Source organism: Heterocephalus glaber, unplaced genomic scaffold (genome assembly GCF_053883595.1).
Source record: "Heterocephalus glaber isolate CG9 unplaced genomic scaffold, H.glaber_assembly_v1.0 deba00001461, whole genome shotgun sequence".
Taxonomy (NCBI): Eukaryota; Metazoa; Chordata; class Mammalia; order Rodentia; family Bathyergidae; genus Heterocephalus; species Heterocephalus glaber.
Genome location: NW_028258308.1, coordinates 38,866,898 through 38,890,255, shown reverse-complemented (window position 1 = coordinate 38,890,255; position 23,358 = coordinate 38,866,898).

Genomic DNA, 23,358 nt, shown 5'->3' with positions numbered 1-23,358 from the left:
TCTCTCTCTTTTACATTATTATTGTATGTACCAGTTGGAACATTAAAAAAATAACATTTTTCTATATGCTCTAGACTTTATCTGTCTCTAAATATATTTTTATTGCCAGTATATTATTTTGCATATAATAGTTTGCCATACATTTTTGATGGTTTATGCAGGAAACAAAAAATCTTTTCATCTTCTTTCCAATTATGACCCCTGCTCAACCTCTTCCTCATGTGACCACCTGGATTAGTTTAAAGTCTACAAAGTAGTATTTTTTGGTCTAATGTTTATTTGGTTTTAAAAATTTATCTAAAATCTCAATTTTAAAAGTCCTCAGCAGGCCAACTGTTTAAATATCTTCACCAGCAGTGTAAACAGTGAATCACATTACATACCTATTCATTCAGGAGGCCTCTAATTCCTTGTGTCCCTTCACCACACCTTTCGTTTTTTGTTGTTTGTACGCATTTTTCCCTGTGGCAAGAAAAGTCAAATGAGACTGGAAAAAATGCAGCTGATTAGAGGAGATGAAAGGAGAACTATCTCCATAACATCAATCAAGTTTTGAAACAGATCAATTTTATTTTCTATAGACAACTTGGCATCTGAGCTATGGGTGACTGTAAATCCTCATTTGCTTGTGTTTTCTGCCAAAGGTCTAGGTTTCTAATTCCAACAACAAAAAGAACAACAAAGAAGAAGAAAGAAGAAGCTTATTAAGAGCATTAATATTTCCTTGAATTTTTTGAACGTCTCTCAAGACCTCTCAGTACATCATTTCTATGGAGTCTTTGATGGGTCACTATTGTGAGGGAGGTGACAACTCATTGAATAACTGGTCAGAGTTATAATTACTCTGGCAAGCCTAACTCTATACCTGCAAAATACACTCACAGAACAAAGGCCTGAGCCACTGTCCATTAAATATTCACTGACCTGATAGTTCAGGATCAATCCTTGTGATTGCTCTTACCTTTGGGGACCCTCTGGTAGAGTTTAGGCACCTGCTATGCCTCTTGGACAGAAAATCTTTAGTGATTTATATCCTGCCCCTTTTATCTCTCTCTGTCCCTGCCAAAGGGCTGCATTAGGGACTGACACTCTTTCAAAAATAGTATGCATACTGTTGTGAGCACTGTTTTCAGATGAGGGAAGGGGCAAAGTAAATGTGAACACAATCTGTGGCTGGTGGTGTTCCCATGTGGAGACGAGGCCTGGGGCTTCTGGAGGGGTGGCCAGTGGAGAATCTCAGGCCTGAGGAAGGGTGCATGTGGGCAGACCCAGACTTGGTTTCAACCACCTAAACTCACAGATTGCCTAGTTGTGAGGTATTGTTCTCATGTTTTGGGCATTCATTTCCTGGAGGAGAGCATGTGGTCCAATAAGTAGAGTATGCAAACAGCGAGCATTAAGCAAGTTATGATCAAAGTAACATGTACATAGCCATGAGTATATTTATGTTTTGAGAGAATAAGTATGAGCAGCAAATAGAAAAGCAAGTTCCCGGTGCTAAAGGAAGAAGCTCCATCCAGCCAGAAAATGTTGCTCGTGGTACATGTGGATCACTGGTTAGAAGTTTCTGGCTTACCAGCACTGGCCCCACAAGTGGAACTTGTCATGATTAGGGGGCTCCAGAGAGATGACAAGGAAAGCAGGAAGTCCTAGATTACCAATTTCACCAGGCTGTGGAGAGAAAAGGTTGAGTGTGGCTCTTTAGGCCTCAGCATTTTACCACCCAGGGGAAACCCTAGTCAAATATCCAGGCAGGGCAGAGGCCAGCAACTTTAGTGGGGCTGGAGATGATGTGCCAGAAGTGAGGAAGAAACCAACTTCAGCAATTTAGAGCAATAAAATATGACCTTTATTGATTTCCAAAATGCATGTCAAGCAGGTCAGGTCACAGTCAATAGCCAGGGTCCCTTGAGCAATAGTATCTGGGTTATGTCATGTTCCAGAATGTTCTGCAACACTAGAAGTCTTCTTCTGAGGCTTAAAAAGTAGTTTCACAACCTGCCTAGAGTTTGCATCCTTACTCGTGGCTTAATGTTATTATTATTTCTGTCCATCCTACTCTCTATTTATCTCCTTTGTTACTGATATTCACAGTCTCTTGCTTTCTTCCTTTTCCCTTTTGTTATATTCTCTTGGAGCAATAATTCTGAAGTGTGGTTCCCAGGCCAGTAACTATCCAAGTGTAAATCAACTTGCTCCATCTCAGATCTACTAAACAAGAAACTACCATAGGGGCTGGCTCAGCAATCTCTATTATCACAAGCTGGCCAAGTGATTATGCTGCATGCTAAATTTTGAGAACTGCTGGCTAGGAACTAGGGTCCTCCTAGTCAGGCACAGTGTCAGCTCTTAGCAAAGGAAGAATGTCTGAAGGAGCTGTAGATGAATATTTATCAGGGTCTTTCTGATGCTCCCTGTGGTAAAAACTGCTAATTGCATTTAATATTATTTATTCTAATTTTCTTTCTCAAAGGGAATTTGACCTTTAGCTAGGCACATTAGTCCCTGATTAGAGACTGAATTTCTTGGCCTCTCTTGCAGCTAAGCATGGCTGTATGTTTCAGTTTTGACCAATGGGATGTATGTAGATTGGGCAAGTTTTCCTAACTTTCCTTGTCCATCTTGATAATTGGAAATGAATGTAATGAGTGAAATTATGTCAGTTGCCTTGGACAAAGGGAACAAAGACAATCCCTCAGTTTGATGTCATTGGATTCCATCCTGACTTCAAAACCACCATGTATGTCTTGAACTTACCTATTTCCAACTTCTCTTACATGAGAGACAACTAAACTGCTTCATTTAATATACTTTCTTTAGAGTTTTTCTGTTACTTGCAGACAGTTCTAAAGAATGTAATCCTTACTGAATCTGCAAACAATAGGTCTTCTTGCAAGTCTATTTTCCCAATCTTAAAGATTTAACCTCTTCTTAAGAAGAGGAGGTGATTTCATCGTACTCTGTTAGTGGTCTCATAGGAATTCAGAGCACTTGGTAGAAAATTGCCTAATTTATCCACATAGTTTGGATTTAGCTTATTGACTGTTAAATGAAGCAGTGTATAAAAGGTAAAAATAATTTTCTCACAGGTTACTTTTCATACTCCAATACAGCTCAGGCTGCATGGACACCTATGGGAGCATTTAGCCTCTGAAAAGGAGATGACGGTAGTTCTATCTGTTTTATAGATGAGCAAATTGAGCCGAAGGAATGTGAAGTTACTTTTTTAGATCATGTAATTGTACTACAAACTCTTTGAGGCTAACAACTGTGTGTTCCTAATATCTATGCCCTGTTTGACTATTAAAAATGCTCGGGCTATAATAAGCTTTCAATAAATTTTGCTGAGTAGTAAACTGAATGAGAGAGAACTAGAATCAAACTCAACAGTCTCCTCTCTCAAAGGATCTATCTATTTTAATGAGATAAATCAAGTAGAGATGAGTTTTGTGTCTTGGGTGATTTTTTGAACTGAATTTTAAGCGTAATTTTATTTTGAGGCACTGGAGGAGGGAAATGAAAAGGCTTTTTTAATGATAGGAAATGTAGAATTTCTAAGAGAAAAGATTCAGTAATTTCCTTATTCTGACAGTTGTTTATCTCTTTACAGTTTTAGTTTTACCCATGGTAAACTCTGATAATTGAGATGATTCAAGACAAGTTGGTCCAAATTTCATTGTTCAGCCAGATTCTACTCTCTGACTGTTTATTCTAGGCTATGTTAAGGGGAGGAAAAATTTGATGCTATTAGTCTCATCTTTGACCCCAAGTATGCCCCATTGTAGAACTGCATCATTGGTCTATTCTTTTGAACTTCATTCTAGGGTGAATTTCCCTTCATATAAAGACTTCATCATTAACATGACAAATCAAACAGAATCTAAGTTTTATTAATGACTGATGGCCTGGTTAAGAAATATTTAGTTTTCAATCCTGGCTTCTTAACCTTTGAGCAGTGTGTCTTTGAGCAAAGTATTTAACTTCCCTGGACCAAATCTTAAATTTTTATGTATTGATACTAGTCTTTAGGAAATAAAAGACATTACAAATTCTTATTCTACTGTTCCTTGTAGTCTTCATTCTCAAGGCCTTTCCTGCCCCAACACATTATGCTTCTAGCAACCCTTTTCCCTCCCAGATGACTCCAGTGTTCTTGCTGGCTGTTATTGAGTGTGCTGAGGAGGCTGGGGGGCTGGAGACTGGAGATGGAAGGCAGGGTGAGTGGTTCATCACAGGCAGGAAGGAGAGGCCAACCTGCTCTCAAGAGGCTGGTGTGCAACCTAGTAGTTGGTTGGGAGGAACGCCTGACTTGATTTAAGCTCTTTCTTTTTAAATCATCATCAGGTACTAGGTCCAAAGCTCTACTTCTTTGAACATGTCTATTATAAACTCTACCCCCACTCCTATCTATAACGACAGATTTTCCAGCTTCTGTGGATGTTGGCAGCCAGGGCATGTGAAGGAGAGGAAACCTTTCATCAAGGGGGCACTCCTCTGTGGGGCTCCTCCCCACCCCAAAAGGCTCTTCCCAGCAGCCCTGCTGACATACTCTCTGCTTCTCCCCACCTTGACTGCCATGTCGCTCTCCCACCCAATGGCTCTTCTCCTCTCCAGATCTGGATGAATGCATCTTTCAGCAAAGGGATTTTTCCACCTGGTTTACTTGATGAAAGGTTTATGAGTTGACATTCTGTGAAAAAAATAGAAAAAAGTGAAATTAGTGTGTGTGTGTGCGCGCGTGCGCGCGCGAGAGAAGCTGAGTTTACAGAGGCAGAGGTTACAGCAGCTAAAAAGAGTTGCTGAAAACTTTATTACAAACTAAAAGACGCTGGGAGCAATAAGTCACTCATGTGTCTGCTGTGAGGCACAGAGAACAGAGCCAGCTTTCAGGAAGCATTGGAATTTCCACTTGAATCAGGCCTGGGCATCATGGACTTCATCCTTTTTCTACTTTGCCCTCTTTCCATAAAGCATAAATAAAATCACTAGAAAAGTGTTGAATAAGAGAAAAAGTCATTAGTCACTTGGGAGGTGGGGCTCTTAGCTCTCACTGACCCGCAGTGAAAAGGTTGAAATTAGGCACAGGAAGTAAGCTGCCTCGGGCAGATGTATGTTTTAAGACTTGTTTGTATATGTATGTTGTGCAAACATATTTACTCTTGGGTGATCTTATGTTTTTAATGGGGAAGATAAAAATACTTTGCTCTTCCTTCATTGCAGGCCCCTTCCAAAGAAAAATACATGTTCATAGAAGAGAATATAGAAAGTGAAGAAAAATATGGAAAAGATGCCAAAATAAATCATGATTTCATCACTCACAGATACCCACTGTGCCTCTAAACATGGGTTTGCATATATCCATAGCAATTATAAATAAGATATATACACCTCTGATTTTATGGCAATTATCTTTGCTCAGCCCCAAAAGTCTATTAGTTCATTTCACCAATGTTTTGATACTTTCTGGGGTCATAAAACTCTCTGGCAGCTCAGGGTGAATGATTTTGCCTATGAATATTTAAAAGTAGCAGTAGGGTTTGCTATTGGAAATTTGAAAGAGTCATTTTCTTATTTTATTTATTAAATTCTTTTATTGGTACATTGTAGGTATACAATATAATTACATTTCTCATTGGGAATTGTACCTTTACATAATGCATCTTGGTTGTTGTTTTAACCCCATTCCTAGCCCTCCCTTCACCCCCTCCACCCTTCCCTATTTACAAAGACTTTATTGCCATTTTTTCCATTTCTCAGCATTTTTCCTTTCCCTTCTTTCCTTTCCCCTGCCCCTTCCATTACCCCTACCCCTTTGGACTTTTTCTTCCTATTTTGCATTATCGATTATTCATTCTAATCATTGGTACATTTTAGGTATACAATATAATGACATTCATCATTGGAAATTTGCACCTTTACATAGTCTCTCATGGTTTTCACCCTTGTTCAGCCCTCCCTTCAATCCCTCCAGTCCTCTCTATTTACAAAGATTTTGTTCCTATTTTTCCATTTTCTCATATTAATCCCATTCCCTTCTATCCTTTCCCCTAGCCCTCCCACTTCCTTCTCCTTTGCCCCTTTTCTTCCTATTTCACATTACCTATTATACATTTAGTCCTTATTTACACTTTCAGTTTCTCACACCAGAGAAACTATTCGGAATTTATTCATATGTCTCCTATTTATTTCACTTAAGAGTATTGCCTCAATGTGCATCCACTTAGCTATAAATGTCTCTAATTTCTCATTTTTTTATGGCTGAGTAGTACTACATTTTATTAAAAAAATACATTTTCTTTATCCAGTCTCCAGGTGATGGGCATTTGGGCTATTTCCAAGTTTTAGCTATTACAAACTGTGCTGCTATGAACATGGGTGCACATATATCACTGTGGTATGATTCTTTTAATTCTTTGGGGAAGATCCCCAGCAGTGGAATAGCGGGGTCAAATGGGACTTCCAGTCCTAGTTCTTTGAGGTATCTCCATACTGATTTCCACAGTGCTTGCACCAGTCTACACTCCCACCAGCAGTGGAGCAGGGTTCCTCTTTCCCCACAGCCCCACCAGCATTTGCTATTGGTTGATTTCATGATAGCAGCCATTCTTTCTGGAGTGAAGTAGAATCTCAGCATGGTTTTCATTTGCATCTCTTGCATGACCAGTGATGTTGAACATTTTTTCATGTATTTATTTGCTATTTCTACTTCTTTGTGTGAGAAATGTCTGTTCATTTCAGATGCCCATTTTGGATTGGGTCTTTAAATTTGGGAGGTCTGATCTTTTTAAGTTCTTTATAGATTCAAGATAGTAGACCTTTGCCTGAGGAAGAGCAGGTGAAGACTCTTTCCCACATTGTGGGTTGTCTCTTCACAATGCTGGTGGTTTCTCTTGCTGTGCAGAAGCCTTCTAATAAGAAGAGATCCCACTTGTTGATTGTTTGTGCTAGTTCATGGGCAACTGAAGTTTTGTTCATAAAATCTTTTCCTACACTGATGTCTTCAAGGGTTCTACCTAACCTCTGTTCCAACTGGTTCAGAGTTTCTATTTTAATATTCAGATCTTTAATCCATTTTGATTTTAGTTTAGTGTATGGTGAGAGATACAGGTCTAGTTTTAATCTTTGGCAAGTTGAAGCCCAATTTTTCCAGCACCATTTATTAAAGAGGCTATCTTTCCTCCAGTGAGGGTGTTTGGCTCCTTTATCAAAGATGAGATGGCTGAGTGTGTCTGGCTTTCTTTCTGCATCTTCTAATCTGTTCCACTGCTCCTCAAGTCTGTTTCTTTGCCAGTACCATGCTGTTTTTAATCACAGTTGCTTTGTAGTATACTTGCAGGTTGGGGATTGTGATACCCCCTACCATGTCTCTGTTACCTAGAATTGCTTTTGCTATTCTGGGTCTCTTCTTGTTCCAAATGAATTTTTGGATTGTTTTCTCAAGGTCTATGAAGTATGCTGCTGGGATCTCAATTGGAATTGCATTAAATCTATATAGCAGTTTTGGAAGTAGGCCATTTTCACTATATTAATCCTTCCTACCCAGGAGCAGGGGATGTCTGTCCATTTGCTGATATCATCTTCAATCTCTCTTTTCAGAGTGCCATAGTTTTCAGAGAAGAGGTCTTTGATTTCTTTCGTTAGGATGATTCCTAGGTATTTCGGTCTTTTGGATGGTATTGTGAAAGGAATTATTTGCCCTATTTCTCTCTCGGTGAGTCTGTCATTGGTGTAGAGGAAAGCTATTGATTTTTGTGTGTTGACCTTGTAACCAGCTATTTGACTGAATTTGGTTATTAAGTCTAGAAGACTTTTGGTGGAGTTCTTGAGGTCTTCTATATAGAGTATCATGTCATCTGCAAATAATGACAATTTGACTTCTTCATTTCCTATCTTTATTCCTTTTATTTCTTTCTCTTGTCTAATTGCCATGGCTAATGTTTCCAGAACTATACTGAAAAACAGGGGTGATAGTGGGCATCCTTGTCTTGTTCCTGATTTGAGTGTGAAGGATTCCAGTTTTTGACCATTTAGTGTGATATTGGCTGTTGGTTTTTCCTAGATGGCTTCTATCAGTTTGAAGTAGCAACCATCTATTCCAATTTTTTGTAGGGTTTTTATCATAAATGCATGTTGGATTTTGTCAAATCCTTTATCTGCATCTATGGAGATAATCATATGGTTTTTGTCTTTGGCTCTACTGATATAGTGTATTACATTGATTGATTTTCATATATTGAACCATCCCTGCATCCCTGGGATGAATCCAACTTGATCAGGATGTATGATCTTCTTGATGATCTTCTGCATTCTGTTTGCCATTATCTTATTAAGGATCTTATTTTGCATCTATGTTCATTAGTGAGATTGGCCTATAGTCCTCTTTTTTAGTTTTGTCTTTCTCTGCTTTGGGGATCAAGGTGATGCTTGCTTCCAGGAATGAATTTGGGAGTACTGCTTCCCTTTCAATTTCATTGAAGAGTTTAAACAGTAGTGGCAGCAGTTCCTCTCTAAATGTCTTGTACAATTCAGCAGTGAAGCCACCAGGGCCCTGGCTTTTCTTAGTTGATAAGTTTTTAATTACATGTTCAATTTCATTGGTTGATATTGGGTTGCTCAGAATGTTTAGGTCTTCTTCATTCAACTTTGGTAATTCATATGTATCTAGGAATCTGTCCATTTCTTCGGTGTTGTCCGTCTTATTGGCGTATAGGCTCTGGAAGTAGGTATTGATGATCCTCTGGATTTCTGCTGGGTCTGTTGTAATTTCACCCTTTTCATTCCTAATTGGATGGATTTGGGCCTTTTCTTTCCTTTTTCTGACAAGGTTGGCTAAAGGTTTGTCAATTTTGTTGATTCTTTCGAAGAACCAACTCTTGGCTTCACTGATTTTTTTGTATTGTTCTCTTAGTCTCCATTGCATTGATTTCTCCTCTGATTTTTAAAATTTCCTCCCTTGTATGAGCTTTGGGGTTGTCCTGCTCTTCTTTTTCTAGAAGCTTGAGGTGCAGCATCAGGTTGTTTAATTGGGCTCGTTGTGTTTTCCTCATATGCTTATTCACTGCTATGAATTTCCCTCGTAAGACTGCTTTCATTGTGTCCCATAGATTCCAATATGTTGTATTGTCATTGTCATTTAATTGAAAGAACTGTCTGATTTCTTCTTTAATTTCCTCTGTTTCCCATTGGTTATTCAGAAGTGTGTTGTTCAATTTCCATGTGTTTATGAAATTTTTTGAGTTCCTTTTGCTATGGATCTCCAATTTCATCACACTATGGTCTGATAATATACAGAGGATAACTTCAATTCCTTTGCACTTACTTAAACATGTTCTATGTGTGAGTATGTGGTCTATTTTGGAGAATGACCCATGTGCAGCTGAGAAGAATGTGTTTTCTGATTTTGTGGGGTGGAAGACTCTGTAAACATCTGTTAAGTTCATTTGTTCAAGAGTTCGATTGAGTTCTAGTGTTTCATTACTTATTTTTAGTCTAGTTGATCTATGTATTTGTGACAGTGGGGTGTTGAGGTCCCCCACTACAATTGTATTAGTGCGTATATGACTTGTCATGTCCGTTAGTATTTGTTTTATATAGTCGGGTGCACTAGTGTTTGGTGCATAGATATTTATGATTGTCATCGTTTCCTCTTGGATTCTTCTCTTTACAAGGATGTAGTGTCCTTCTTTGTCTCTCTTAATCAGTGTTGGTTTGAAATCTACTTGATCTGCCAAGAGGATAGCTACTCCTGCTTTTTTTCGGATTCCTGTCACATGGAGTATTGTTTTCCACCCTTTAACTTTCAGTCTATGAGTTTCCTTTTGAATTAAGTGTGTTTCTTGTATGCAGCATATTGTTGGATTTTGCTTCTTGACCCATTCTGCCAGTCTATTTCTTTTGATTGGTGAATGGAGACCATTAACATTGATGGTTATAACTGAAACATATTGACTTGTCATTGCCATGACTTTTTCTTTTTGTTGGGTTCTCCCCCTTTACATTTAGTTTCTTTTCATGCCAGATGGGTTCATTCTGCTTTGCTTCCTGGGGTTGTGATCCTCAATGTCTGTTCCTAGGATACTGTGTAAAATTCTTTGGAGTGCTGGTTTGGTATTCACAAAGTTCCTAAGGTGCTCTTTGTCATGAAAGTATTTTATTTCTCCGTCCATTTTGAAAGATAGTTTTGCAGGGTATATCAATCTGGGTTGGAGGCTGTTTTCTTTTAGGGCTTGGAATATGTCGCTGCAAGCTCTTCTTGCCTTGATGGTTTGTGTTGAGAAGTGTGCTGTGATTCTGATGGGCTTTCCTTTGTATGTGATTTGTTTCTTTTCTCTGACTGCTTGAAGAACTTTGTTCTTCTGTTGTGTTTCTGGAATCTTAACAATTATATGTCTATGTGTAGATTTTTTTTGATCAAGGCTATTTGGAGTCCTATATGCCTCACTTATGTGTATGTCAAGCTCTTTTCCCCTGCTTGGGAAGTTTTCTGCCATTACTTCTGTGAAGAGATTTTTATGTCATCTCCACTCTCTCCTGTTTCTTCATTGAGTCCAGTCAGTCTTATGTTATTCTTCTTTGCATCATCTAGCAGCTGCTGGATTGATTTCTCATGTTCCCTTATCATTTTGAAGCAATTTTTCTTTTCCTGGTCACTAATTGCAATCTTATCTTCTATATCTGAAATTCTGTCCTCACATTGGCTCATTCTGCTGTGTAGACTTTCAGTGGAGTTTTTCATGTCCTGGAAATCTATTTGCATCTGTTTTATGGATTCCATTTGTTTCTTATGTTGGGATTCCATCATGTTCCTGAGCTCCTCTCTCGATTTATTAATCATGTCTTGCACTAGGGGCACAATTTCTCCTGCTATCTCAGAAATTATTTCTGATTTCATTTTTTCCAGATCCCCTTTTGTTACCAGTTCAGTGGGTCCAGGTGGTTGAGTAACAGAGTGTTCCATCTCATTTCCCTTTGGAGTTGCTGTAGGTGATCTGGAAGTCTGGTTTTGAGACTTATTTATGTGTTTTCTCATTTTGACTTGGGTAGGGGGCTGTTAGCACCTGCACAGATTACCTTCTCTGAGCTGGGAGAGTTGGGACAGGGGCCTGGAGCAGTGGTAGGGATGGTGGCCCAAAAGCCCTTTCCTGTGGGCTGGGAGCAGTGGGAGGGATGGTGGCCAGGAAGCCCCTTCCTCTGGACCAGGAGCAGTGGGAGGGATGGTGGCCTGGAAGCCCCTTCCTCTGGACTAGGAGCAGTGGGATGGTGGCTCAGAAGCCCCTACCTCTGGGCTCTGAGCAGTCTGAGGGATGGTGGCCTGGAAGCCCCTTCCTCTGGCCAGGAGCAGCAGCACAGAAGGTGGCCCAAAAGCCCTTTCCTCTGGGCTGGGAGAGGCAGGAGGTATGGTGACCAGGAAGTCCCTTCCTCTGGACCAGGAGCAGTGGGACGACGGCTCAGAAGCCTGTACCTCTGGGCAGGGAACAGCAGTTCTCAGTACCTTGGTCTGGTGGTCTGGTGTCCTCTGCATCTTTGTAGTGTGGAACCAGGTGGCTGCTTGTTTGCAGTGGGGTGATTCGGTGTCTTCCACATGACTCATTACCATGATATCTTAATCCAGCAACCCTGCAATGATAATCTACATCAGACTAGGTATTCATAAACAATATAAATGAATTTCTCACAGTACTAGAAGCTGGAAAGTGCAATATGAAGATGGCTGCAGATTTGGTGTCTGATTGAGACCTGTTCTTCACTGATAATGCTTCATCACACAGCAGAAGAGACAGAGAGGATAAATGGGCAAGCTCACCTCCACAAGACGTTTTTCAGGACACTAACCACATCCATAAGTGGGGAGCACTCATGAGTTAATCACCTGGGAACAGCCCCACCTCATAATGCTATCATACTGACCACTGAATTTCAACATACTTTTTTGGGAGCACACATTGAGACTATAGTAAGTGGGCTGGTGGTCAAGCCATTCTTTGGACTTCCCAATTAAATGAGAGAGAGGGAGGGGGAGAGAGAGGCAGAGAGGCAGAGAGAGAGAGAGAGAGAGAGAACAAAGAATCTTTGTTCAGTGTCTCAATTTCTTCACTTGATCTTAGCTAAAAGGCCAAGGAGCAATGTCTCAGTTTCTTAAGGTAGAGAGTTTTGTAGTTGATGATTTTTAAAAACATAAAATGCTCTCTGGGTACTCCTGTTGTTATAGTTTATAGCTAGATTTCCCCAGAGAGCCTCAAGGCCACACAGGTTTTTGGAAGGTGATTGGATTATGGCAGGTTACTGAGGACTTGCTGTTAGGAGGTCGGATCTGGTGGGAAGAAGAGAGTCACTTAGGGTACAGCCTGGAAGGGTTTCTCTCCTTCCATGGCTCTTCCTTCCCTCTCTCTCTGCTTCTTGGCTGCTGTGATATTCCTCTCTATGCCCCTCTGCCATGCTGTCCTGCTCTGTAGCCGATGGACTATGGCCTGAAACTTTTACTAACTGTGAGCCAAAATAAACCTCACCTCCTTTTGCTAGTGTCAGCCACTATGTCTCTGCAACAAGGAAAGTTACTAAGACACCAATTTTGGTGAAGTAGACAGAGGTAATGAGAGGGATTTTGAATCCTTCTCTTTCATCAGAGAAGATAAAATGTTGACAACCTCACTCTTTGACCATTGAGACCACAGAACTTTAGTTTTTAGTGCTCTTTTACAGAACAAACTATCTTTAGATTGAACTATGGGTTGTAGGTCAAGGGTCACCCAAAAGAATTCTGAGCTAAATGCAAGTGTTGGATCATGGCTCATATCAGTGACTTTTCTGCATCTTTAGTCTTGAAGAGTTCTCTCCCATAGGTCTTTGGTGTATGTTTTTACTCTGTTCTATAAGTCAGCATCTCTTTTTCATGGATTTGAAGTCAATCCTAGAAGAAAAGCACTTAGGTAGGTCATAGGTAGTGTGTGCTTAACTTAAATGACTTCAAGTGATCTTTTCTCTTTTCTCTGAACTTCAATCTTTTTGAAATGCAATCCTGAGTTATAAACAGATGACATCACATCTAACTTGATAGGAACTATGAGACACTCAAGTTCATGGTCTTGTGGGAAATGTAGGTTGCAGAAAAATATGATGAAAATTTCATCATCCCACTGCATGAGAAGGAAGCTGCCTATAGAATTAAGGAGAGGATTTGGCCCAGGGCTCTGAGGAAAGGGCCCATTTGTAAGAACAGGGAGCCAGAAGACCTCAGAGTTCACTGCTGTTGGCTAGGGAGGGAGCCAAGGACTGACCTCAGCTGACTGAGGACGGGTGTAAGTGCTCTGAGTTCAGAGGTGGACGAAGCACATTTTTGTCCTTGAAGAACACCATCAGGAGGGACAGTCAGACAGACATGTAGCCAGGTCCCCATTGCACATGAAAACTCAGGTGCAGAAATGACTGCCAGGTCCTGTCCTGTGAAAAATGCAGAGGACTGGCAACACCAACACTTATGCCCATGGTTTCAGGGTACATTTCCTGATAATGGAGACCCCTGCCAGCTGTTCCACCAGGTCACCCAGCTAATAGAAGAGCAGCTTCACCCGAATTTGGTAGTGAACACATTGTTATGCTCTTGCCTTCCAAATAGCTGGAATGAATCTTCCAAGAGGCACAAGACCACCTCTAGCCCAGAAAATACTAACAATTCAGATGAGAGCAATTGCTCTACTTAGAAGGTAAATGTATATTTCTAAATATAGAAGGCAGATACTTCTCTTTCATCACATAGTTAGGAATCTATGTGTGTTGTATAGGGTAACTGTCCTTCAGGAAAAGGGGGGAAAGCCCTACTAATTGTCAGTGTGCTGTTGTTATAATTAAAAGCCTCTTTAGCTAGAACAAAGTTTATTCCTGTACAAATTCAGAAGAGGAAAGGGTGGCTTCAAGTTGTATCCAGAAGTGTCAGCAGGTTTGAACTTGCCTTTCTCTTGCTCTATTCTGACAGTCACAGGAAGTCTGAAACCTCTTTGACACTCACCACAAGGATGATAGATTCTCCCTGAAGACTGGACAGCAGCAAACAAATGCATTGTTCTCCTTGTCAACCCACTATTGAAAGGTGATCCACAGGCAAGCTGCAGTTGGCCTCATTTGTTAGTGTTAGCAAGTGTGAGGCTGAAAGCTCATTACCCCAGAAAAGGGAAAGCTGAGAACAAGTTCCTGAAATCAGGCTGCAGAATCAGGGCCTGTCAGCCAGCTCAAAGCAATGAAATGCACCACCTCTGGCTGCCAACTGAGGCCCTCTGGACACCCCTGGACCCTCCCTACATGCCTGCCTCACCTCACCTTGAACAGCCCATCTCCAGGAAGTAGAATCACAGTGGTGTTTTTGGTCAGGAACATAGATTTCACTTAGCTAGCCCAGTTTTATTTCCATCACTACTTACTGGGGTTAAGGAACCCAGTTACAAAGACTTTTAGGAGTTCTTTGTTACCTGTGGTCTTTCCAGGTGAAAGGGGTCACATTCTGTCACCCAAGTGCCCATAAATCAAGCCATTACCCACCAGGATTATCTATAAAATTATATTTTGTGGTAGTTGACTGAACTTCTTTGTGTTGGTCTATCTTTGTTAAACTGTGAGCTCCTTAAAGATGGGCTAAGTAAGTATGGAGGGTAAGTATGGAGCAGGGCAGCAGAAAGCATAGGCTTTGGCCTGGATTTAAAACCTGGCCAAGGTCAACGTGAATCTTTTCATGGCCCAATTTCCCACCTATACAATGAAGAAAAGTAGGGGATGTTGTGGACTGAATTGTGTCCATCTAAAATTCAGATGTTTAAACCCTAACTCCTAATACCTCAAATGTGACTGCATTTGAAAAGACAGTTTTTAAAGAGATAATTAAAGTTCAATAAAGCCACTAGAGTGAGCCCTAATCTTATATGATGCATGTCCTTGTATGCAGAGATTAGGATCCAGAAAAGCCCAGAGGAAACATCATATGAACATGGGGAGGAGAAGAAGGTGGCTTCAGAAGAATCCAGGCCTGCCCACATCTTTATCTTGGGCTTCCAGCCTCCAGAACTGTAAGAAAATGCATTTCTGCTGTTTAACCTTCCCAAACTGTGGTACTTTGCTATGGTGGTGCTAGCTAACAAAGACAGGAAGGTCTGAACTAGTGCTCTTTCAGCTCAAACAAACTCAGCTTGTGATTTATAACTTTGAAGATCACAGGCCTTTTGTAAAGGTGCTAAAAGCTAGGAAACATCTAGAAACAATACTTATACTCACAGAAGTTTGCAAACCATTAAGGCCCTGAAGGACCCACCTATGTTTCTTAATGTCTTATGGCCTCTGGAAACTTGTACATGATTTAGGAAAAGAGAAGGAATACAAGGCTAGGTTGTAAGGAAGCTTTTCAGATAAAGGAGACCCTTGACAGACTAGCCAGGAGAAAGAGTTAAAACCTGGGAAAAGGGTGCTATTCTCATTTCACTTCACATTCCCTGAAAGTGACTTCAGCTCTTTGTTTTAGGGAAAAGAAAAATCGATGCTCAGATTTTTTTGTTTTTACTCTCCTTGCAGACATCAAGAAAAGGACCCCCTTGGGGCATTTTCTCTACTTCAGCTATTCAGCTTAAGAACACAAATAAATGAACCAGACTTGATATGCTATGATATTTGGGGACATTTTCCTTTTCTACCCACATCTGAAGAATGAAAGCATCTGCTTTTACTGAGAAAAAAATGATGCTTGCTGGGCAAGGACTGGGGTGCCTTGGGTTCTAGTTCTCAAAATGTGTTGCCCTTTCAATGGCACAGCACTGGCATAGAAAATAACAGGCCAGATTTTAGCTGGAAAATTCTAAATGAATCTAGACATGCTTACCCTGATTTTTTCCACCCTGGTGACTCACCTGGATCTAAACCTTTGTATCGCTGCAAGTACTGGATTTTTCAGGTACTAAGCTCCTCCTGTACACTATCCTCATTCTGTCTGCTGTCCAGTCTGATCATTACATAAGTTCAGGAGGTTGCAAAGACATCCATGATCCCTTCCCACTACAAGAAGAAATTTTATGGTATTATGATTCTGAGAATCCCAGTGCTGCAGTAGCTCTAATTCCAGGCTTGTCTTTAATTCTTTGCTTTGCTTCACAGAGCAGAATAGCTTAGGTTGCAAACTCCATCTCAGAGAGTGCTGCCCCAGAGACCAGGAGCAGGGCAACTGCAGGCAGGGCAGATGCAGAGCACAGCAGCCCACCCCACAGCAGGACCAGGGAGGAGCCTGGTTTATTGATCATGGAAAGCTGTGCAGAGCAATTTGGCCAAGCCAGTAACTATAAGTGGTGGGGGCATGTGTAAAATGATGGTGGAGGTCTAGGATAAGAGAGCTCTTCCAGGGGTTTCTTCCTAATTTAGCTCTGTTGGTAAATTGGGTGAGCTGACAGAGAGCCAAGGACAAACTTGGATGGGAACAAGTCAGCTTCATGGCCTGCCTAATTTGGGGAGATAATCCACAATATCAGTGTCTTGAGCACATTGCCTTTTCTCTTCCCAGTACTGGAGGGGAGCTTTCACTGACATGTGGAAGGTCACTGACTCACCGTTTCATTTCCTAGATCATGTCTTCTGGGACAATGCTATCAAATAGAACTTAGGATAAGGAAATCACAATGTAAAGAACTTCTATTAGAATTAAATGAGATAAAGGTGCAAATGCAAGTTAGAAACTGTCATATGCTAACCCAATGAGACAGAGTGTAGCAGTGGATACACTGCCTACATAGAAGAAAATTGAGATCTAGCTTTGCATGTAGTATTTGGTGAGACCTCACAACCAAACCTTTTTAAGTTACCCATTCCCTAAGTTTAAGGTAGTGTAGGAGTTGTAATTGTAACAACACTTTTAGAGTAAGTGAGGGGTGGTAATAATAATAAGAGCAGTAGTAATAATAATAAGAGAAGAATTTTCTTTTGAAAAGAAAATGGGCCATACCTGCAGAAACTGCAGCTTTATCCTTGACTGTGATGGTCATTCTCTTTGAAAGTCTCCACACAGCCTTCTGCATGGAGTTGACTGAGTCAAGGATGTTCTGGCTACAGTAGAAAATAACACTTTCAGGAGGTAATCCAAGCAGGTGCTAACAGCCCCCTGCCCCAGTCGAAATGAGAAAACACATAAATAAGTCTCAAAACCAGACTTCCAGATCACCTACAGCAACTCCAAAGGGAAATGAGATGGAACACTCTGTTACTCAACCACCTGGACTCACTGAACTGGCAACAAAAGGGGATCTGGAAAAAATGAAATCAGAAATAATTTCTGAGATAGCAGGAGAAATTGTGCCCCTAGTGCAAGACATGATTAATAAATCGAGAGAGGAGCTCAGGAACATGATGGAATCCCAACATAAGAAACAAATGGAATCCATAAAACAGATGCAAATAGATTTCCAGGACATGAAAAACTCCACTGAAAGTCTACACAGCAGAATGAGCCAATGTGAGGACAGAATTTCAGATATAGAAGATAAGATTGCAATTAGTGACCAGGAAAAGAAAAATTGCTTCAAAATGATAAGGGAACATGAGAAATCAATCCAGCAGCTGCTAGATGATGCAAAGAAGAATAACATAAGACTGACTGGACTCAATGAAGAAACAGGAGAGAGTGGAGATGACATAAAAATCTCTTCACAGAAGTAATGGCAGAAAACTTCCCAAGCAGGGGAAAAGAGCTTGACATACACATAAGTGAGGCATATAGGACTCCAAATAGCCTTGATCAAAAAAAATCTACACATAGACATATAATTGTTAAGATTCCAGAAACACAACAGAAGAACAAAGTTCTTCAAGCAGTCAGAGAAAAGAAACAAATCACATACAAAGGAAAGCCCATCAGAATCACAGCACACTTCTCAACACAAACCATCAAGGCAAGAAGAGCTTGCAGCGACATATTCCAAGCCCTAAAAGAAAACAGCCTCCAACCCAGATTGATATACCCTGCAAAACTATCTTTCAAAATGGACGGAGAAATAAAATACTTTCATGACAAAGAGCACCTTAGGAACTTTGTGAATACCAAACCAGCACTCCAAAGAATTTTACACAGTATCCTAGGAACAGACATTGAGGATCACAACCCCAGGAAGCAAAGCAGAATGAACCCATCTGGCATGAAAAGAAACTAAATGTAAAGGGGGAGAACCCAACAAAAAGAAAAAGTCATGGCAATGACAAGTCAATATGTTTCAGTTATAACCATCAATGTTAATGGTCTCCATTCACCAATCAAAAGAAATAGACTGGCAGAATGGGTCAAGAAGCAAAATCCAACAATATGCTGCATACAAGAAACACACTTAATTCAAAAGGAAACTCATAGACTGAAAGTTAAAGGGTGGAAAACAATACTCCATGTGACAGGAATCCGAAAAAAAGCAGGAGTAGCTATCCTCTTGGCAGATCAAGTAGATTTCAAACCAACACTGATTAAGAGAGACAAAGAAGGACACTACATCCTTGTAAAGAGAAGAATCCAAGAGGAAACGATGACAATCATAAATATCTATGCACCAAACACTAGTGCACCCGACTATATAAAACAAATACTAACGGACATGACAAGTCATATACGCACTAATACAATTGTAGTGGGGGACCTCAACATCCCACTGTCACAAATACATAGATCAACTAGACTAAAAATAAGTAATGAAACACTAGAACTCAATCGAACTCTTGAACAAATGAACTTAACAGATGTTTACAGAGTCTTCCACCCCACAAAATCAGAAAACACATTCTTCTCAGCTGCACATGGGTCATTCTCCAAAATAGACCACATACTCACACATAGAACATGTTTAAGTAAGTGCAAAGGAATTGAAGTTATCCTCTGTATATTATCAGACCATAGTGTGATGAAATTGGAGATCCATAGCAAAAGGAACTCAAAAAATTTCATAAACACATGGAAATTGAACAACACACTTCTGAATAACCAATGGGAAACAGAGGAAATTAAAGAAGAAATCAGACAGTTCTTTCAATTAAATGACAATGACAATACAACATATTGGAATCTATGGGACACAATGAAAGCAGTCTTACGAGGGAAATTCATAGCAGTGAATAAGCATATGAGGAAAACACAACGAGCCCAATTAAACAACCTGATGCTGCACCTCAAGCTTCTAGAAAAAGAAGAGCAGGACAACCCCAAAGCTCATACAAGGGAGGAAATTTTAAAAATCAGAGGAGAAATCAATGCAATGGAGACTAAGAGAACAATACAAAAAAATCAGTGAAGCCAAGAGTTGGTTCTTCGAAAGAATCAACAAAATTGACAAACCTTTAGCCAACCTTGTCAGAAAAAGGAAAGAAAAGGCCCAAATCCATGCAATTAGGAATGAAAAGTGTGAAATTACAACAGACCCAGCAGAAATCCAGAGGATCATCAATACCTACTTCCAGAGCCTATACGCCAATAAGACGGACAACACCGAAGAAATGGACAGATTCCTAGATACATATGAATTACCAAAGTTGAATGAAGAAGACCTAAACATTCTGAGCAACCCAATATCAACCAATGAAATTGAACATGTAATTAAAAACTTATCAACTAAGAAAAGCCAGGGCCCTGGTGGCTTCACTGCTGAATTGTACAAGACATTTAGAGAGGAACTGCTGCCACTACTGTTTAAACTCTTCAATGAAATTGAAAGGGAAGCAGTACTCCCAAATTCATTCCTGGAAGCAAGCATCACCTTGATCCCCAAAGCAGAGAAAGACAAAACTAAAAAAGAGGACTATAGGCCAATCTCACTAATGAACATAGATGCAAAATAAGATCCTTAATAAGATAATGGCAAACAGAATGCAGAAGATCATCAAGAAGATCATACATCCTGATCAAGTTGGATTCATCCCAGGGATGCAGGGATGGTTCAATATATGAAAATCAATCAATGTAATACACTATATCAGTAGAGCCAAAGACAAAAACCATATGATTATCTCCATAGATGCAGATAAAGGATTTGACAAAATCCAACATGCATTTATGATAAAAACCCTACAAAAAATTGGAATAGATGGTTGCTACTTCAAACTGATAGAAGCCATCTAGGAAAAACCAACAGCCAATATCACACTAAATGGTCAAAAACTGGAATCCTTCACACTCAAATCAGGAACAAGAGAAGGATGCCCACTATCACCCCTGTTTTTCAGTATAGTTCTGGAAACATTAGCCATGGCAATTAGACAAGAGAAAGAAATAAAAGGAATAAAGATAGGAAATGAAGAAGTCAAATTGTCATTATTTGCAGATGACATGATACTCTATATAGAAGACCTCAAGAACTCCACCAAAAGTCTTCTAGACTTAATAACCAAATTCAGTCAAATAGCTGGTTACAAGGTCAACACACAAAAATCAATAGCTTTCCTCTACACCAATGACAGACTCACCGAGAGAGAAATAGGGCAAATAATTCCTTTCACAATACCATCCAAAAGACCGAAATACCTAGGAATCATCCTAACGAAAGAAATCAAAGACCTCTTCTCTGAAAACTATGGCACTCTGAAAAGAGAGATTGAAGATGATATCAGCAAATGGACAGACATCCCCTGCTCCTGGGTAGGAAGGATTAATATAGTGAAAATGGCCTACTTCCAAAACTGCTATATAGATTTAATGCAATTCCAATTGAGATCCCAGCAGCATACTTCATAGACCTTGAGAAAACAATCCAAAAATTCATTTGGAACAAGAAGAGACCCAGAATAGCAAAAGCAATTCTAGGTAACAGAGACATGGTAGGGGGTATCACAATCCCCAACCTGCAAGTATACTACAAAGCAACTGTGATTAAAAACAGCATGGTACTGGCAAAGAAACAGACTTGAGGAGCAGTGGAACAGATTAGAAGATGCAGAAAGAAAGCCAGACACACTCAGCCATCTCATCTTTGATAAAGGAGCCAAACACCCTCACTGGAGGAAAGATAGCCTCTTTAATAAATGGTGCTGGAAAAATTGGGCTTCAACTTGCCAAAGATTAAAACTAGACCTGTATCTCTCACCATACACTAAACTAAAATCAAAATGGATTAAAGATCTGAATATTAAAATAGAAACTCTGAACCAGTTGGAACAGAGGTTAGGTAGAACCCTTGAAGACATCAGTGTAGGAAAAGATTTTATGAACAAAACTTCAGTTGCCCATGAACTAGCACAAACAATCAACAAGTGGGATCTCTTCTTATTAGAAGGCTTCTGCACAGCAAGAGAAACCACCAGCATTGTGAAGAGACAACCCACAATGTGGGAAAGAGTCTTCACCTGCTCTTCCTCAGGCAAAGGTCTACTATCTTGAATCTATAAAGAACTTAAAAAGATCAGACCTCCCAAATTTAAAGACCCAATCCAAAATGGGCATCTGAAATGAACAGACATTTCTCACACAAAGAAGTAGAAATAGCAAATAAATACATGAAAAAATGTTCAACATCACTGGTCATGCAAGAGATGCAAATGAAAACCATGCTGAGATTCTACTTCACTCCAGAAAGAATGGCTGCTATCATGAAATCAACCAATAACAAATGCTGGCGGGGCTGTAGGGAAAGAGGAACCCTGCTCCACTGCTGGTGGGAGTGTAGACTGGTGCAAGCACTGTGGAAATCAGTATGGAGATACCTCAAAGAACTAGGACTGGAAGTCCCATTTGACCCCGCTATTCCACTGCTGGGGATCTTCCCCAAAGAATTAAAAGAATCATACCACAGTGATATATGTGCACCCATGTTCATAACAGCAGAGTTTGTAATAGCTAAAACTTGGAAATAGCCCAAATGCCCATCACCTGGAGACTGGATAAAGAAAATGTGTTTTTTTAATAAAATGTACTACTCAGCCATAAAAAATGAGAAATTAGAGACATTTATAGCTAAGTGGATGCACATTGAGGGGATACTCTTAAGTGACATAAATAGGACACAGATGTGTAAATACCGAATAGTTTCTCTGGTGTGAGAAACTGAAAGTGTAAATAAGGACTAAATGTATAATAGGTTATGTGAAATAGGAAGAAAAGGGGCAAAGGGGAAGGAAGTGGGAGGGCTAGGGGAAAGGATAGAAGGGAATGGGATTAATATGAGAAAATGGAAAAATAGGAACAAAATCTTTGTAAATAGGGTGGACTGGAGGGGTTGAAGGGAGGGCTGGGCAAGGGTGAAAAATAAGAACCAAGAGAGACTATGTAAAGGTGCAAATTTCCAATGATGAATATCATTATATTGTATACCTAAAATGTACCAATGATTAGAATGAATAATCGAAAATGTAAAATAGGAAAAAAAGATTCAAAGTGGTAGGGGTATTGGAGGGGCAGGGGAAAGGAAAGAAGGGCAAGGAAAAATGCTGAGAAATGTAAAAAATGGAAATAAAGTCTTTGTAAATAGGGAAGGGTGGAGGGCGTGAAGGGAGGGCTAGGCATGGGGAAGAAATAAGAACCAAGATGCATTATATAAAGGTACAATTCTCAATGAGAAATGTAATTGTGTTGTATACCTAAAATGTACCAATAGAAGAATTTAATACAAAAAATATATATCATTGTAATGAAGATACTGAGTGACTCAATATTTAAGATTTTTTTCTCACTGTGGTAGTCCATCAATACCCCATCTGATTAGTATATCAGAACCCTAGTTTCCGCTCCACACCCACTCCCGTTTTCCATGCAGCTTTCTGGGGAGTGTGTTACTGCCCCTTTCAGTCTCCTCTGCTTGTTGCTGGTCCTTTCTCTGTCTTCTCCTCTGTATCACCAGTGAACCTGTGTACATCTGTGCCAGTGGATGATAAGTCCACTGCTCACTGGCTCCTAAGAGCTGGTCTGAGCATGACCTTGAGTGCAGGGTGTTCAAGGCTCTCAGACTATTGTTGCCACAGCCCTCATCCACTCTGTTATCCAGAAATTAGCAATGTCTTTCTTCATTTTAAGATGATATTTTCTTTGGCTTATAGAAACTGACTGGAAAAAAAGAACTTTGTTGGAAAATAACTTTGTAAGCAATCTGAGAAGCTAGAATGATGAGTATCTTAGAGTATCTTAGAGTTGAGGGCCACAGCTACTCTTTAGAGGAAGGAAATGATATAGAACAGAGTGAAATCCTATTTATTAAACCATGCAAAATAAAGTCTAGGCATAGGAATGAATAAAGAATACATAGTGACTCCAAGGTGTATATAAAAATAATTAGGATTAAAAGGAAGAAGGGAAAGGAAAAATTATGAGAAAAGAAAAAAAATGGAAATGAAATCTATGTAAATAGGGAAGGGTGGAGCAGAGGAAGGGCGCACAGGTAATGG